Raw genomic sequence first — 18,714 nt, forward strand, 5'->3', positions numbered from 1 at the left:
GAACCATGTGTTGATTCGATACACTTATATGTTATAAAATTGTTACCACCATAGCTTTAGCTAACACCTGCCTCTCCTCACATAATTTCCATTTCTGTTTTGTGGTGAGAATGTTTGAGATCTACTTTCTCAGCGACTCTAAAGTATATAATACAGGATTATTAAGTATAAACACCAGCTGGACATTAGATGCCCAGAACTTACTCATCTTAAAACTGGAAGTTTGTATTCTTCCAGAATTCTTCCAGAAAGAGATCTCTTTCCTTTTCCCCCATTGCACCCCCCACTCCCTGGTAACCACCACTTTGCTCTCCGTTTCTATGAGTTTGGCTTTTTTAGTTTCCACATACAGGTGATATCATACAGTTTGTCTTTGTCTTTGTTTTTTGCATTTTAAGGTGCATTTTATGTTTCAAAATACTGTTGATTTTTAAAGTTGTTTAAGTTGTTCATAATGATGTGTTCTTATTTCTGAAAAATAAGTATGTATTTTGAAATTATTGAGATATTTGTTCTTCTAGAAAGTATACTGAGAAGTTTGGTACATTTGCTATTAGGCATAGATAGCACACACTTTTGAATAATCATGAATGTTCTAGTAAAGATGATACAGGACTAATGTAGGGCCTTGAAATATTTAAATGCATAAAATATGGTTAGTGACTGAATTCATGTATCAATAAATTGTAGAATATTCAGGAAGCTTTGATTGCTTTCTCTTTTCTGAAAAATTAATATCAAAGCAATATAAATAAACATCAATATAAAATGGAGATAATTTTCACTTTATAGAAATAGGGTATTTTAATAAAAATCATATATATGTATGTGTGTGTATATATATATATATATATATACACACATATATATATACTTTTTTAAAGTAGTCTCTACACCCAATGTAGGGATCGAACTTACAACCCTGAGATCCAGAGTCACATGCTCTACCAACTGAGCCAGCCAGGTGTCCCTTTAATAATGATCTTTAAATAACAGGTGAAGGGATTTGTATAGCAGAAATTAAAGTCACTGGAATAATCTCTTTCATGTTCATTAGATTTTCAGTGGACACTAGTAGTACATTTATCCTCCATATTTCCATAGAAAATAGAGTTCTTCTGTATAGCCTTAGACTATTGATAAGAGATCATTAGAAATGACTCAGTACAAATCTTAGTGAGATGTGTCTAGAAGAAGAATCAACCATTAGGAAAATTGCACGTCCACTATTCTCAAGCCAGGCACTAATCTTACACTTCTATAGTAAATAAAAAAATGATACATACAAGAGATCAGAAGAGACTTCTAATTTAATCTTCCCCCTCACAGTTGAATACACTGACATGTGTCTGACGTGTTTCTACAGTAGTGTCCCTATTTTCTGGACTCTTCATTACAAGGTTCCACATTGTGAACTGAAGGTTGCCTGTTTTCCTTGTGTCCCATATCTGAACAGACAGGTCTGATGGTTTTATACACTACACTTCCAAGCATATATCAGAGCATGGTAAATTTCTCTCCTCTTTGGTAAACACCTGAATTTCTTCACCCAAACTACCATTCCATGAACACACATCACAGTACTTTGCTTGCTTTCCCTAAATGTGTCATCCCAGTATCCCTGTTCCCCTTTCTTTATAGCAACAGAACCCTCATTTTATTTGGAACAGCATGATATACAACTTAAAGACGATTTTCTAAGATATCTTCAACTAGCAGTGCCCGGTGACATGTACTTGCAAGGCTTTGCCTGGGAGTTTGAGAGAAATCTCTTGAAAGGGGGCTCATCAGTTAGGAGATGCACCTTTTTTCTGGACCATGCCTCCCCCACTGCCACCAGGAATATGAGAATGGGAGCCACCTGCCACCAGCCATGAGCAGATGGCCATGGAGCCACCTGGCTGCCCTACACTGGGGTCAACACTGATTTGATGTGAGAGCAGAAGAAACACTTGCATATGCTTAACTCACTTCTATTTTACAATTCTTTGATTAGCAGCAAAATGCAGTTCTTAAATGATACAATGCCACAGCATTTTAATTAGCATCAGGAGGGACAAGCGTGAGGAGCTCTGGGAATACTTGGTTTTATAGATAGCATGCCAGTCAATGCAGGTTATAGTCACTTAGTTAGAGTCATCGGATTGTTATGTCTGAAACGTCTCATTATGTAATGACATTGAGTATATTTTCAATGCATATTTTCTTGTTCATCCAAGTTTATTTAAAAATTCTACCAATGAAAAAAGCCCAGTCTTTCATTTCTTCAATGGAGGCTACATTTTAGTTTATCCTCTCTGCCTCTGCTTATTTGCAAAATACCGTAAAGGGAATAAGTTTTATGATCATTCCGTTCCATCTCATGTTATTGATTATGTATATTTTAAGCATTTACTTAGATCTTTATAGAGTAATAATTTGGGAATGCCATTATTTTAATACACAAGTGGAAGAATTAGCTCATCATTAATAAAAAATAGTATTGCATATATTTTAACAAAATACAACCCTAGAGAATTGTTCAGGGAAAAACTTCTTTTAAGCATAAAATTTAAGATACAGTGTTGAAGTGATAATATATTTTAATATTATATCAATGAATAACTGCTACGATATGGTTTCCTTTAAGAATACGTCTCGGTGGATGACATTTGTATTTCTACCACATGTGGAATACCAATACATCCTTCTTCTTTTTCACCCTGCAGATAGAACAGAGTTAGTTGCCCAAGTAAGAAGCATCTGAAGAACAAATTAGTGCCTGCTAATTAGATACATTTCCTGTGCCATTTATGAATAACCATATAAAACAAAATTTCCCAGGAACACCTAGATACGTGAAAGCAAAGGAGGATTTTGAAAAAAATCAAGGGGCCCATGGTTGTTTTGTTCTTCTTATCTTATCCACTGCATTGGGCATATTCACCCAGACTCAATGTTTTTTCCTTTATGACTGGATTCTGGGTGTTACTGTGCAAATACCGACGTCCGAAGCTCTGGGTGCTCTGAATGGTCCAAAATGACATAACCACTATAGCAGCCCCTTTGCAAGACATTATGGTTGGATATCCCAACTTTATTCTCAAGCTCCTTCTCTTTGGCCTGGTTCCACCTTAGAGACTTAATTACCTAAATATATGCTTCCTCATCCTTCTTAGTATACGGGGGGTGCATACAACAAAGTTATAGACAAGAGCTCATAATACACATTTTACTGAAATTTTCTGAGAAAACACTAAATTCCTAGAAGAAAGAAATAAATATGATTTGGGTCAATATCCACTCCGTCTGCCCTGAGGGCCAGATCTATAGCACCAGCAGTCTGACTGTCTCAACTCTAAAGTGGGTAGAGTACACAAATAGAAATAGTTTGACCTCTGATTCCTTCAGTGAGTTACCACCCAGAAATTAGTGGCTGTTGTCCTCCCAGCATTTTTTAAGTGAGTAAACTAGGTTTTAAGCCCCTAGGATTAGATACTCTGTTACTTGAAGCCAAAAAGCATTTTAAACTGCTTCTTCACAATTTGTTCCCCTCAGAGACATGAGTTTCCTGATTCATGTAACACAGTACCACAGAGTGGGTGGTTTAGAAACAGAAATGTATGGTCTTGCAGTTGTGAAGTCTAGAAGTCTGAGACAGAGCTGTCAAAAGGATTGGTTTCTTCTAAGGGCTAGGAAGGAGAAATCTGTTCCATACTTCCCTCTTAGCTTCTGGTAGCCTTGGGCATTTCTTGATTTATAGATAGTGTTCCCCTTGTGTCTTCCAGTGTGTCTGTCTCTTTGTCCAAGTGCCCCCCCCTTTTTTTTATGAGGACACGGACTATATAGATTAAGGTCCACCCTAGTGATGTCATCTTACCATGGTTATTTGCAAATGTCCTATTTTCAAATAAGATCACATCTGGAGCTTAGGACTTCAACATCTTCTGTAGTGCGACAATTCAGCCCATAACGTCAGGGTTCAACACTGTAAAATATTGTGAACCAGGTGTAAGTGAATCTAATTTCTGTGTTGTATATTAATACCTATTTCCCTCTCTGCATTAACCTAAGCCTCAGGGTTTATTTAGCTGTTCTGGAAGGTGATGACGTATGTCAATGGCCCTCAGAGATTTTGCTTGGTGGACATTATTTTTATCTTATCTTGGAAGTTTCTCTCTCTCTCTCTCTCTTTTTTTTTAAGATTTTATTTATTTATTTGACAGAGACACAGCAAGAGAGGGAACACAGCAGGGGGAGTGGGAGAGGGAGAAGCAGGCTTCCCGCCGAGCAGGGAGCCCGACGACGCTGGGGCTGGATCCCAGGACCCTGGGGTCATGACCTGAGCCGAAGGCAGACGCCTAATGACTGAGCCACCCAGGCGCCCCCCCCTTAATTGGCCATTATGTGGCTATATTTTTCAGATTGACATTTAGATTCTCTCAGAATTCTTTTATATGTTAGATCTTGCTAACACTGAAGTAATTTTTTCCAGGTTGACCCTTTTTTTCTGGTATAATTTCTTATGCACATGTCTATAAAAATAAAATTAAATGATATGGAAAAAATAATGAACATTCATACCCAAACTATTATTCTCATTAATAAACTTATTTTATTAAAATAATTTGAACTGATACCAAGGAATATTTAAATCAATGTGTCACATTTTCTTATATGAAAGAAGATATACTAGTACTCCTAGTGACCTGGAAGGTGATTTCTTGGTACACCAATAATACTATATTTTAAGTCATATCATTCAAATATGTTTTATATTTAGTGAATTTATAGTCCAAATGTTCTATGTAATATGAGGAAATAAAGGAATTTTTTTTGAGTTTGAAACTTTCATATTTTTTCCATGTGTGCATCCAGTGAAATATCTCACAGGTGATAGATAGTATATATACCTTTTAGAACTCTATTAATTAACACTTAAATTTTCTCTTCTTATATGTATTCTATTGTTTCAGATTATAAGCTATTCAGTATGATTAAAATATCAATAGCTGTCTCATTTTCTCTTAATCTTGAGGCTCATGACCTTTGTTTCGACCTAGTCACAGAGGAAAGTTTTGTTTGTTTTTTGAATGAGTGAGAGCAAGGATCAATCTAGATTCATATCATTAATTACCTCATATTACATAAGAATTAATGAATTAATTAGCAGTCTGGAGGAATAAACAGCCTTATTTTTTTATATGTACCAACACCTAATTTATTTATTATGCTTTATCACATTTGTTAATTCAGGACTACAAAAAACATGTTGCCTTATCAATATGAATCCCAAGTTACATGGTTGGTATGTTCATTTAAAATAATAATAATAAAAAAAAACTTAGCAAGGAGAAATTTATCCTAGAAATGAAAGTTTGGTTTAATATTCATATCAATCGGTGTAGTTCATTGTATTAGCAGAATAAAGAAAGGACATATAAATATCTTAATTGATTCAGAAAAAAAGTACTATACATAATTCAATGCAGATTTATGAAAAGAAACCTCAGAAAATTAGGAATAGAATAGAACTTACTCATATTCGTTCAAAATGAAAGGAATCTATGCCCTCCCCCCCATTACTCCTAACCAAATATTTAATGGTATAAGACTACATGTTTTCCCCCATAGGACCTGAGAAAGAAAAGCATGTCTAATTATAGATCTTTTATTCAACATTGTACTAATGATCCACGCTAATGCAGGCAGAGGGTCAATACACAAAAATCAGATACATTTCTATACAACAGCAATAAACAACTGGAGAATAAATGCAAATAAATGATAATATATTTATTAAAGAAAAAAACACCATTGCAATATGTAGAAATAAGTTTAACACAATTGTGCAAAAGCCATACATGGAAAACTACAAAATCATACCGAGAGAAACTAAAAATCAAAATAAATGAAGCAAAAAATCATGACATGGATTGGAATATTCAGTGTTGCTAAGATCTTCATTTTACTCAAATTGATCTAGAGATCCATGGCAATCCTGATAAAAATCACAGCGGCTTTTTCGTGTCTCTCCATGGCAGTGTCTCTCCACGGCAGCTAGACATCCCATAACTGAGGAACTGATCACTGACTGTATTTATCAACTAACTGGGGACACAATAAGATTGAAGAAGTTCTGGGGCACCTGGGTGGCTCAGTCAGTTAAGCGTCTGCCTTTGGCTCAGGTGATGATTCCAGGGTCCTGGGATTGAGCCCCATGTTGGGCTCCCTGCTCAGTGGGGAGTCTGCTTCTCCCTCTCCCTCTGACCCTTCCCCTGCTCATGCTCTCTCTCTCTCACACTCTCTCTCTCTCAAATAAATAAAATTAAAAAAAATTGAAGAAATTCAAAACTTCATTTATCACTTGATGTTTAGAAGCCATTACTTTGGTGGAGGAAGTATTCTGATTTTCAGGAAAAAGCATTAGCTCAGGTCTAATTTCCAACAATGCCATGAAGATTGTGCATTTCCCTTTCCTCTCAATAGTCACCTTAATATATAGCTGCTGGCAATTTTAGAGAAGTTTAGGGTAGGGAGGACATTTTTGTGAGGTAGTAAAAGATTCACCCTCAGCATATTTGTCCTCACTTGAATTCAGTGGGCTCTGGAACTCCCAACGAATTCAAGTCTAAGAGTTTGTTTAGGGACAATGAATCTCCATTTTGGAGTCAAGTCTGAAGTCAGATTTCCATTTGCCAAACTTGATTTTTACCATTGTTTAGTATGCATGGAGGACTCTTGATAGCAGATCATTTCTTTTTTCTTCCAAGGACCTGACAATTTATTTGCTGTCAAATTCACTCTGGGTGAGACTGTTCTAATTAGCAGTCTGGACCTCCTGCCTATTATAGTGATCACTTTCACTTTGCCTCTGGCAGATCCTCTTAAAATTTGACCTCTTCCACCCAGCAGTACAATTATTTTCACTGAAATAAGGGAGCCCATTTCAAAGCCAGAAACTCCAAACCATATTCTTGCTTGAAAACAGAATAACCATCCCAATAACTTTACATTGTACTGGTTCTACTGTCACCAATGTATTTCTCAATTTTTCATTGAGAAAAATAACTTTGGGACCCCATAATTGAAATGATATGTGTAGTGGGCAAGTAAGTTATGCAATAAGTTATGTGCAAAATTCTCACCTTTCTAGCTGGATATCACTCCATCATATTATTTCAATACGTTTCTCTACATTATTCCAAGGAATTTTTATCATTTTACCTTGGTTTAGTGAGCTACCCCTTATTTCTAGGTTTTAGACAACTTACCTAAGGAATAGAACTACCGTATATCCTGCGTATCGAGCTTATCAAGCAAGTGCATTGAATTTGGAATCTCTAGTGAGTGGACTAATGTTGATAAATTCAACAGAATCCCAATTTTCTTTCTTCCTATTCTACTATGCACAGAAGCCATTTATTGAAAATTGTCTGCTTTTATTTTTCTAAAATAAATTAACAAAACCTTATGGTTTTTTTTTCTTGTGGAAGCATTACGACTTTATGATTATGTCTTTGGGAAGTGCTGACATATGAATCTGATTATAGGTCAGTGGGATTCCCTCGTTCCTCACATACTTTCTTCTTTCCATCATGCAAACCAGGTCTAGAATATTTTAAGCTGCAACCAGATTCAGTATTCCTTTCCTCTCAGATTTTGTTACCAATTCCGGAGACAGGAACCTATAAAACAGGAATCTACTACTGTATTGTCGTTTGATCACATGCTTGAGGATAAACTCTTGATTTAAATGCATGCTATTAAAATATTGTATAATAAAATTATTTCCAATAATGATATATTCAATTTGATATTCAAGATAATAGAAATGTTGTGCATATATTTTTGTTTTTAAATAAAGATTATATCTTACCTTACTCTAATAGAAATTACTAAAAAGATACCAGAAAAATTGGAAAGGACATATAAACATTAACAAGAAAATTAAGAAATTCTTTAAGTTCAAACACACCATATGAATAAACAAAATTGTGAACATTGAAAAGGCTGCAACAATATAGTCTAACCTGATGATAGGCTTAGAGACACACTTGTGATTTAAATACACACACATGTGTGTGTGTGAGAGAGAGAGAAATTCCTTGTGCTGTCAACTTTTTTTTTCTTTCTCTATCATCTTGATGCCTGTGTGAAGGAACTGTCTTCTGGGTTATTCAGAGAACATTTTAGAAGACTCCGTGTGTGTATGTACATGCCAAGGAGGAGAATCACTCATGATAAATTAACACCATTTCTATCAATGAATTTCTGCCACTTCAACCTAATTTAGCAAGGAAAATACTTAATACACCTCTTTCTAGCCTGCTTTCTTTTAAATTGTCACACATGACAGTATTCTAGAAGCACTGATACCTTCTTTGGCTTGCCATTAAAAAGCCCAATGGAAAGAAAAAAAGTTAATTTTGATCAGTTAGATTTGTCCATATTCACACAATAAACTTCCTGTTTCAGTTTGACAGTCTTTCCTGGATATTTCTAGGAACCTCACAGAAATGACATGAAACTACCCTCAGTGAGATTCTGTTATCATCCAGCCACATCCCATATCACAGTGAAGATGGATTTCAATAGTGGGAAACCTAAGCAAAAGGGAGGATGAAAACAGAGATTCACAATAATGACATGTTTTCATTTATTAAGTAGAACATTTACTAAGTTATAGAAAACAGCTGATAAATATGCTTGATGGAAAGGAAAATGTGTTTTACCTGTATTCAAAAAGGCTGCGAGCATTAGAAAAATTAACTCAAAATGGATGAAAGACCTAAATGTAAAACACAAAACTTTAAAACTCATAGAAAATAACATAGGGAAAAATCTAGATGACATTGGCAATGAATTTTTAGATACATCGCCAAAGGCAAAAGCCATGAAAGAATTGATAAGTGAACTTAATTAAAATTAAAATTATTCTCAAGAGACTAAGAAGACAGGCTATAAGCTGGGAGAAAAAATATTTGCAAACTACATATCTGACAAAGGGCTGTTACCAAAAAACGCAAAAAATAAAAAAGAGCAACCTTGCTAACACTCAGCAATAAAAAAAACCAATCTCACTTAAAAATTGGCAAAAGATTTGAAAACACACTTTACTAAAAAAGACATAACAAATTTTAAAAATTAAAAAAGACATACAAATGACAAATAAGAATATGAAAAGAAGTTCTACACCATATGTCATTAGAACATTGCAAATTAAAACAAGGAGAAACCACTACATGCCTCTTGGTACGGCAAAAATCCAAAGCACTGGCAACACCAAATCCTACTGAGAATGTGGAGCAAAGGATTTCTCATTAACTGTCCATGGGAATGCAGAAATTGGCTAATTTGAAAATGTCTGGCAGTTTCTTATAAAACTACAAACAGCATTACTGTGAGATCTGCAGTTGCACTTCTTGGTGTTTACCAAAATGAGTAGAAACGTTTCTAGGCAAAATGTTTTTAACAGCTTTCTTTATCATTCCCTGAGCTTGGAAGCAACCAGGATGTCCTTCAGTAAGTGAAGGGGTGAATAAACTATAGTACATCCAGACAAGGAGACATTATTCAGCACTAAAAAGAAACGAGTTACCAACCCATAATAAGACATAGAGGAATCTTAAATACATATTACTAAGTGAGACAAGCCAGTCTGAAAAGGCTACATACTGCATGATTCCAATGATAGACATTCAAAATGGCAAAACTATGGAGGCAATAAGAAAGTCAGTGGTAGCCAGGGGCTATGGGGCATAAAGGGATAAGTAAACAAGAGCACAGAGAGGTTTTAGGACAGTGAAACTATTCTATATGATATTATAATAGTGGATACCTGTCATTATATGTTCATTAAAATCAATGGTGTATACAACTCCAAGAGTGAATCCTTAAGTAAACTATGGATTTTGGGTGATAATGATATTTCAGTTTAGGTTTATAGATTGAAATAAACGTAGCACTTTGTTGGGGGATATTGATAGAGGGGGAAATTGTGCATGTGTGGGAACAGGAGATATACCAGAACTCTCTTATTTTCTGCTCAATATTGCTGTGAAATGCTCTAAACATGTCTATTTTCAAAATAATAAAAAAAATGGCTGAGAGTAGATAAATACACACACTGTCGCTCTCTGTTGTGATATATAACTATTTGTATTCACTCTTTATTATTATGGTTAAACAATGTACTCCTACGTTTTGAAAGGATTGATGTGCATGCACAATATTTTTGGATATACAAAATAAACCATATGCGATACAAAATTTTGTGATTCCATTGGTGCTAACAGATAATTACTACTGCTATAACTATGATTTGCTGCTTGCATTCAAGGTAAAAGTAGATGCTAAATTTCAGTTGGAAATACATAGATATACCACATTTTTTAATCCATTCATCTCTTGATGAACATTGGGTTGTTTCCATATTTTGGCTATTGTGAATAGGCTGCATCATGGGGGCAGAGATATTTCTTTGAGATCCTGAATTCAATTCTTTTGGATATATACCCAGAAATGGATTCTTGGGCTATATGAAAGATCTATTTTTAATTTTTTGAGGACCCTCCATGCTTTTTTCCTTTGCTGTAGCACTATTTTGCATTCTTACCAATAGTGTACAAAGGGTCTAATTTCTCTACATCCCTGCTAACACTTACCTTTTTTGTTGTTGTTATTTTGTTTTGTTTTGCTTTTTGTTAATAGCCATGCTAGCAGGTGTAAGGTGATATCTCATTGTAGTATTGATTTATAGTGTTCTGGTAATTAATAATGTTGAGTGTCTTTTCATATATCTGGTGCCATTTATATGTCTTCTTTCGGGAAATATCTATTCAAGTCCTTTGCCCATTTTTAATTAGATTATTTGGGGTTTTGCTTTTGTTTTTGTTTTTTTGTTGTTGTTGTTATTGAGTTGTTGGAGTTCCTTATGTATTTTGGAAATGAAACTTTTATTAGATACGTGGTTGCAAATATTTTCTCATTCCATGGGATGCCTTTTCACTCAGTTGATCTTCTTTTTTTAATATTTTATTTATTTATTTGAGAGACAGAATGAGATAGAGAGAGCATGAGGCGGGGGAGGGTCAGAGGGAGAAGCAGACTCCCTGCTCAGCAGGGAGCCCGATGTGGGACTTGATCCTGGGACTCCAGGATCATGACCTGAGCCGAAGGCAGTCGCTTAACCAACTGAGCCACCCAGGCACCCTCACTCAGTTGATCTTTTCCCTTGCTGTGCGAATGCTTTTTAGGTTGATGTAGTCCCACTTACCTATTTTTGTTTTTGTCGCCTGTGTTTTGGTATCATATCCATGAAATCATTGCCAAGATCAATGTCAAGAAAACTTTTCTCTGTTTTCTTCTAGAGGTTTCACAGTTTCAGGTCTTACATTTAAGTCTTTAATCCATTTTGGTTGATTTTTATGTATGATGTAAGATAGGTGAACAATTTCATTTTGTTAAGTGGGAAGGACAAATGCCACGTGATTCCATTTATATGAGGTATCTAAAATAATCTAACTCATAGAATCAGAGAATAAAATAGTGGCTACCAGGGGCTAGGGTACAGGGAAATGGAGCATTATTGTTCAATGGATATGAAGTTTAAGTTATACTACCTGAAATAAGTTCTAGAGATCTGCTCTAAAACACAGTACCTATAGTTAACAATACAGTATTATGCACTTCTTAACCAATGCTTTATTAAGAGAGTAAATCTCATATTAAGTGTTCTTACCTACCCCCAGATAAAAATAAGAAAACATAAAGGGACACAAGAAAACTGTGGGAAATGTTGGATATGTCTATTATCTTGATTATGGTGATGGTATCACGGGTATTTGCATATGTCCAAGCTCAACAATTTGTATACAATGAATGCATACAGTTCTTTGTATCTCAATTATATCTCAATAAAGCTGCTAAAAAATGAAAAAAATACTAAAGAAAAAAAGAGATAAATGGAAATAAAATTGTATTTTTTTCTCTTTGGAGTTTAAGAGTCCCCTGAATTCTATCCATGAACACCTTGGGGGAGTCCTGGGACCCCAGGCTCAGAACTCTGGCTTCATAATTAAATCTCCTGCACTTACTACGTTCTGGACTTTGTACTGAATACTTTACAAAATATGACTGGTGACATTTACCTTACAGAGCTATTTCTTCCATTAGTGATAATTCACTGGTTTCATTTATAATAGATAAACATGGGAAAATTTATTGGGTAAAAATAATGAGACTCTCTTTTCTTATCAAATATTCTTGACTACAAGTATCATATACTGACTTCCTCCTGTTGTAAAATATCCATATCTGCTAATGAAAGCTTTCCCTCTTTTAAAAACAAAAATTTATTAAGGTATTGTCCGAAGTCAGATACTGAGCAAAATTTAAGGTAACAGATGCATCCTCTTTTCAATGGTTGTGTCCTAAAAAACCAATGGGCTTGGGGATACATTATTATAGATTTATCAGAATTTTGACTTATCTCAAAGCACCGACACATAATTTTTATTAAAGTCTCATAATTACCTTATAGAAATGCAAAGAAAAGTGAAGAATTACTTCATCAGATCATGCCTATCATAGTATATTAAATTCTGAGTAGTATATCTTATGATAGATGGTTATAAATTATTTGGGAGGAACTCCAGAATGATAATAAGGGTCCATAATCAAACTCATTTAAGAAATTGATCATGGTGGGGTGCTTGGGTGGCTCAGTTGTTAAGCGTCTGCCTTCTGCTCAGATCATGATCCCAGGGTCCTGGGATCTGGCCCTGCATCGGGCTTTCTGCTCCGCTGGAAGCCTGTTTCTCCGATTCCCACTCCCTCTGCTTGTGTTCACTCTCTCACTGTCTCTCTCTCTGTCAAAAAAATAAATAAGTAAATCTTAAAAAAAAAAAAAGAAATTGATCATGGAAATGAAAACATTTATTCCAAAAAAAAGATGTTTATGAATTTGACATATTTCTTTATAAACTTGAAGTTTAGTCAATGAAAAGAAGATAACATAAATTGAAACTCTGGGAGGCATATTTAGGCAAAGCGCAGGAAACAAGATTAAAACAAGGAGATTTATTTAATAATGGAATGGACCACCATCATAGAAAATCAACTCTGTTTCTATAAAGCTACTCAAATGGCAGATGGGTGAGCAGCAAGTATGCAATAAAAACAGTTCTCCATGTTTGCAAGTTTAAATTAGATTATGTAAAATGTTATGCCAAACTTTGTATATGATGACTTTTAATTATTGATTTCAAAGCAAACAAAAATCTTTCGCATTTTTTCTTTTTTAGAAATTAGTTAATATTATATTCATAATTTTATTGGCTTTTTCAAAATAAAAAAAAATGCATCCTTATTACAGAAAATACAATCATTGGGGAAATACATAACACATGCATAAATAAAGGTAAAAGTACCCTAGATTTGCCCCCTCTCAAGGAAAAGAAAATATGATTCATCTATGCATATTCCTCTTATTATCATTTTTCCTTCCAATATATTTAAGATTGAAATGACTTGAACAGGGTTAAAAAAGAAAGGTTTATCCATTCACTTGATATTGTGAGTATTTTAAAAACTGGAAAATTCAGCACCCTCCATATAAATAACTTAATATTGAAATGTTTCAAATAAAATACCTGCAAAGTGGAGTCGAAGATTTTATGATTTGTAATTGTGCAGTTGTGACCAGCAAATGTTTTCCATGACTTATTTATCTTGCCTTTGGATGCAGAGTATGTCCAAGTACAGGGAGCCCCCACTTTCTGAGTTTGCATTTCTCCATTCACTTTATCAGAGACTTACATTAGTACCTGTTTTCATTAACTGAAAGAAACCCAAAGATTTTTGCTTTTGTGAAAAAAGGCAAAAAGCCAAAGCCGTGTTGATTGTTTGGCAGTAAGCCATTGTGGAGGCAACGTACCTCCTAGCTTCTTCCTTGGGAGCCATACTCAGTATCTTAGCATTAAGCTGCCATGGCTTTGAACTGCGTCTGTGAGCATCTGGGCTTTATCTTGATGTATTTTGTACATCCCTTGGCAGGATGTATCCTAACTATCAGAAAAGCCTAAGACAGGTGAGTTTTTGGTTCTGGGAATGCTAAAAAAATTTCCGTATAAATTAATGGTAATTGCTTCTTCACTTTATGCCATTTTGGCTTAGGAAAGTTTTCATAGGAAACTCTACTTTCAGGTTAGCAGGGGGAAACTTGTATCTGTAACATGATATATTCTCCACCTAGTTAATTCAAATAATAAACATGGTGCCCGTTGGGCCACAGGAGTTTTTATATTAAAAGAGGAAGAAATTCAGCTACCTTCTCTGGCATCCTACTGAATCCTAGACATAGCTGTTTAATTTCAATATAGTACATGACAATTAGTCATTCTAAACAGTAGATTTATTAGCTTTCATTAAAAAAATGAACTAGAATCTGCCATTTCCTTACATATGGACAGTCTGAGTTTTTTACAAAGCTTTACAGCATCATACAGTCATTATAACTATTAATACTACCATCATATTTACTCATTAAGGTTTACTTTTAATATTAGCACAGTCTGACACAAAGATACAAAGAATAGAAAACCAATATATAGCACCTGAAAGAACACAATATTACATTTTTACAAAGCATGTCTTGTAAGACATAGTAATGATCGTAAAAATTCTATTTTTTCGGATTTGTTTAAATAAGTTGATAAGTTTAATAGATTTTTAAATAGATATGAAGCACATTTCTCTATGTATGAGATCTTAAAATTTCAAAAAGTGCACACATTTTTGTCAATCATAAAAAACTAATTTACACTGCAGTGTTTTCCATAGTCATGGAGTAGGTCTTAAAGAGACTATTCTATCAACTTATATGACCATGTCTAAAATATATTTGGTCTACAACATTATTTATGTGATTTCATGATTTTTATTATGTGTATATTTTTATGGTTTCTTTTCTGATGGATCTCAATATTTTGCATAGAAGTGTTCATAGCGTATCAATAGAAAAATGTCTTTATCAGGTCATTGAAAGTAATACAATTGCATAAGTGAAAACTTAATTGATATTTAAGGGTAAATAAACTTAGACATAACAATTTTCCTTATATTCCATGTAAAATTTATCTGCAAAGTTTAGTTTCTTCCTGTTTTCATCGATGCATAATGGTTAAAATTAATAAAATGAAATCAATCCACATTTCTTTTTTTTTAAGATTTTATTTATTTATTTGAGAGTGAGGGAGAGAAAGAACAAGTGGGAGGAGGGGTAGAGGGAGAGAGGGAGAAGCAAACTTCCCACAGACCAGGAATCTTGACGTGGTACTCAATCCCAGGATCCTAGGATCATGACCTGAGCCAAAGGCAGACGCTTAACTGACTGAGCCACCCAGGCGCCCTCAATCCAAATTTCAAAATATACTTTAATTAAAATGCATATTTAACCTCAAATGTTGAATCAAAATTTGGTTACAATTGACCTCTTTACAAGGTAAAGCTTTCTAAACTTTTTTTGAAGCTGAATTGAAATGATTTTACGTAACAGCAAAATTCCTTCTTTAATTCAACTGATAAATGATTAAAGTCTCATTAGTTAACCTCCACTTTGTCTAACAAGCAATAAAACAATTTTTAAAATAATCAAATTAATAAGAAATAATAAGGAATTGTAATGTTGGATATTAATCCCAGAAGTCGATATTAATCAGTTTATTTTATAAAAATATATACCACACAAGTCATAGGTTGCTTTAAAAGAGATCACATTCTAAAATGTTGGAATGGACCTACAAAAGTGTTTTTGGTGGAGGGAAATATTATTAAATTGTGTTGGTAAAATATAAAATATATGATACTGATTTCAACATCATAGTTATTTCTTTTCCCCAGAACATCTAACATGAACTTCCCTAGTCTTTTCTAAACACATGCAAATTGTTCCTTCAGGCTGCAGTTAAAATAAGATTTTTATTAGGATACCTTTTCTGGGTTTCATGATAAAATTTTTTTCTTTATTTTGCAAATTTCTATACTAGCTTGCGCATTAATGTTGATTTATATTATTTTCTCTTTTGTCCTTTATTTTATTTTTTAAAAGATTTATTTATTTGACAGAGAGAGACACAGCGAGAGAGGGAACACAAGCAGAGGGAGTGGGAGAGGGAGAAGCAGGCTTCCGGCTGAGCAGGGAGCTCAATGCGGGGCTCGATCCCAGGACCATGGGATCATGAACTGAGCGACGCAGACGCTAAACGACTGAGCCACCCAGGCGCCCTGTCCTTTTTTTAAATAAAAGAATAAACTATATAAAGGGAATAAAAGGTCAAAGTGTAAGTTTTCAGTTTTTCTACTTCTGCTCTGCTGTAGGAACCCCTACTTTGCATCCTTACCAAGCATACATAAGCAGATTGAACTCTAAATGTTTTCTGCTCCTTTTTTCTGTTAACCAGAGTAAACACAACTTTATGTCTATTATACAGACACCTTTATTCCTTCTTTGCTTCTTAGTATTTCAGCATACAGAAATAAAATGATTCCTTTAACATTTCTTCATGACTATTTACATTTTTCTTATTTCTGTTACAATTATAAAAAATGCAGAAATGATCATCTCTCTATATATGTAATCTGTGTAAATATTTCTGTAAGGTAGTTAGCTAGAAGTTGAATCATTAGATAGGTGGTAATATATGTTGAAATTTTGTTTTCTCCATAACTTAATTCAAACTGCCTCTCCATGGGAGTATATAAGAATATTGAATTCCCCAAAACTTTGCCAAACTCTAGTAATCCGAGTAACTGAAAACTTTCCAATATTCTTTACATTTGCATTTACCTGATTACTAGTGAAGTTGAACTATATATATGAATGACTTATTTCTATTCTAAGTTGAACCTTGAATTCACTGCCTATTTTGCTGTATTGAATGATTTACCTGGTTTCCTTTTATTGTTCATTTCTTGGATGTTTCTTCGTTCTTATGACAGTAATTTTATATGCATTGCAAATATTTTCATTCATGTATCAATGTTTTTTTTAATTTTTTAAAAAAACTTAATCTTTCTGAGGTGTTGATGTTGATATAGTTCAATATACAGTGTTTTCTTTACTTTTGTTCCTGCTACTAAATATTATATATTACTACTCTTATTTTGATTTTAATCACTCTGATATTTATTTGATAAAAAGCAAAATGTAGGAATCTTATATAGACAGTAGTACCTATTAATATTATGTTTTCCATATGTTCTGCATATGTCCTAGATCTTACTTTTTAGATTCTATTTTTGAAAACATTTTTAATTTAAATTCATTTATTTAACATATGTTATATGTTAATTAATAATAATTATAATATATAATATAATAATATATTATTATAAAAAATAATAATATATTATTGGTTTTATTATTTTTATTATTTATTTTTTATTTTTATTATATTTTATTTTATTATTTTTATTATAATATAATTTTATTATATTATTATATTATTATTTTTATTAATATATTAATATATTATATATTATTATATGTGATATATAATAATATATAATAATATATTATTATTATTATAATAAATAATAATAATATATTATTGGTTTCAGAGGTACAGGCCTGTGACTCATCAGTCTTATATAATACCCAGTGGTCATTATATCACATACCCTCCTTAATGTCCATCACTCAATTATCCCATCCCTCCACCTACCCCCTTCCCCTCCAGCAGCCCTGTTTGTTTCCTATGATTAAGATCTCTTATGGTTTATCTCCCTCTCTGGTTTCATCTCATTTTATTTTTTCCTCTCTTCCCCTATGATCCTCTGTTTTATTTCTTAAATTCCACATATCAGTGAGATCATATGATAATCGTTTTTCTCTGATTGACTTTTTCACTTCGCATCATACCCTCTAGTTCAATCTACATTATTGCAAAAGGCAAGATTTCGTTTTTTTGATGGCTGCATAATTTCCATTGTATATATATACCACATATCTTTATCCATTCATCTGTCAGTGGGCATCTGGACTCTTTCCATAGTTTGGCTATTGTGGCCATTGCTGCTATAAACATTGGGGTGCACGTGCCCCTTTGGATCACTACATTTGTCTCTTTGGGGTAAGTACCCAGTAGTGTAATTGTTGGGTCATAGGGGAGCTCTATTCTTAACTTTTTCAGGAACCTCCATACGGTTTTCCAGAGTGGCTGCAACAGCTTGCATTCCCAACAACAGTGTGGGAGGATTCCCCTTTCTCTGCATCCTCGCCAACATTTGTCATTTCCTGACTTGTTAATTTTAGCCATTCTGACTGGTGTGAGGTGGTATCTCATTGAGGTTTTGATTTGGATTTTCCTGATGCCGAGTGATGTTGAGCATTTTTTCGTGTGTCTGTTGGCCATTTGGATGTCTTCTTTGCAGAAATGTCTGTTTATGTCTGCTGCCCATTTCTTTATTGGATTATTTGTTCTTTGGGTGTTGAGTTTGATAAATTCTTTATAGATTTTGGATACTAGTCCTTTATCTGATATGTCATTTGCAAATATCTTCTCCCATTCTGTCAGTTGTCTTTTGGTTTTGTCAACTGTTTCCTTTGCTGTACAAAACTTTTTATCTTGATGAAGTCCCATAGTTCATTTTTGTCCTTGCTTCCCTTGCCTTTAGCGATGTTTCTAGGAAGAAGTTGCTGTGGCTGAGGTCAAAGAGGTTGCTGCCTGTGTT

At 33.9% G+C, this 18,714-nt stretch overlaps 1 non-coding gene across 1 annotated transcript; it reads right to left on the reverse strand.

The window, feature by feature from the left end:
* Positions 1 to 893: 893 nt before the first annotated feature.
* TRNAQ-CUG lies at positions 894 to 966 on the reverse strand. Its single transcript has one exon. It is a non-coding gene; the product is annotated as a tRNA-Gln (tRNA).
* Positions 967 to 18,714: the final 17,748 nt, after the last annotated feature.

This window comes from Zalophus californianus, chromosome 5 (genome assembly GCF_009762305.2).
Source record: "Zalophus californianus isolate mZalCal1 chromosome 5, mZalCal1.pri.v2, whole genome shotgun sequence".
Taxonomy (NCBI): Eukaryota; Metazoa; Chordata; class Mammalia; order Carnivora; family Otariidae; genus Zalophus; species Zalophus californianus.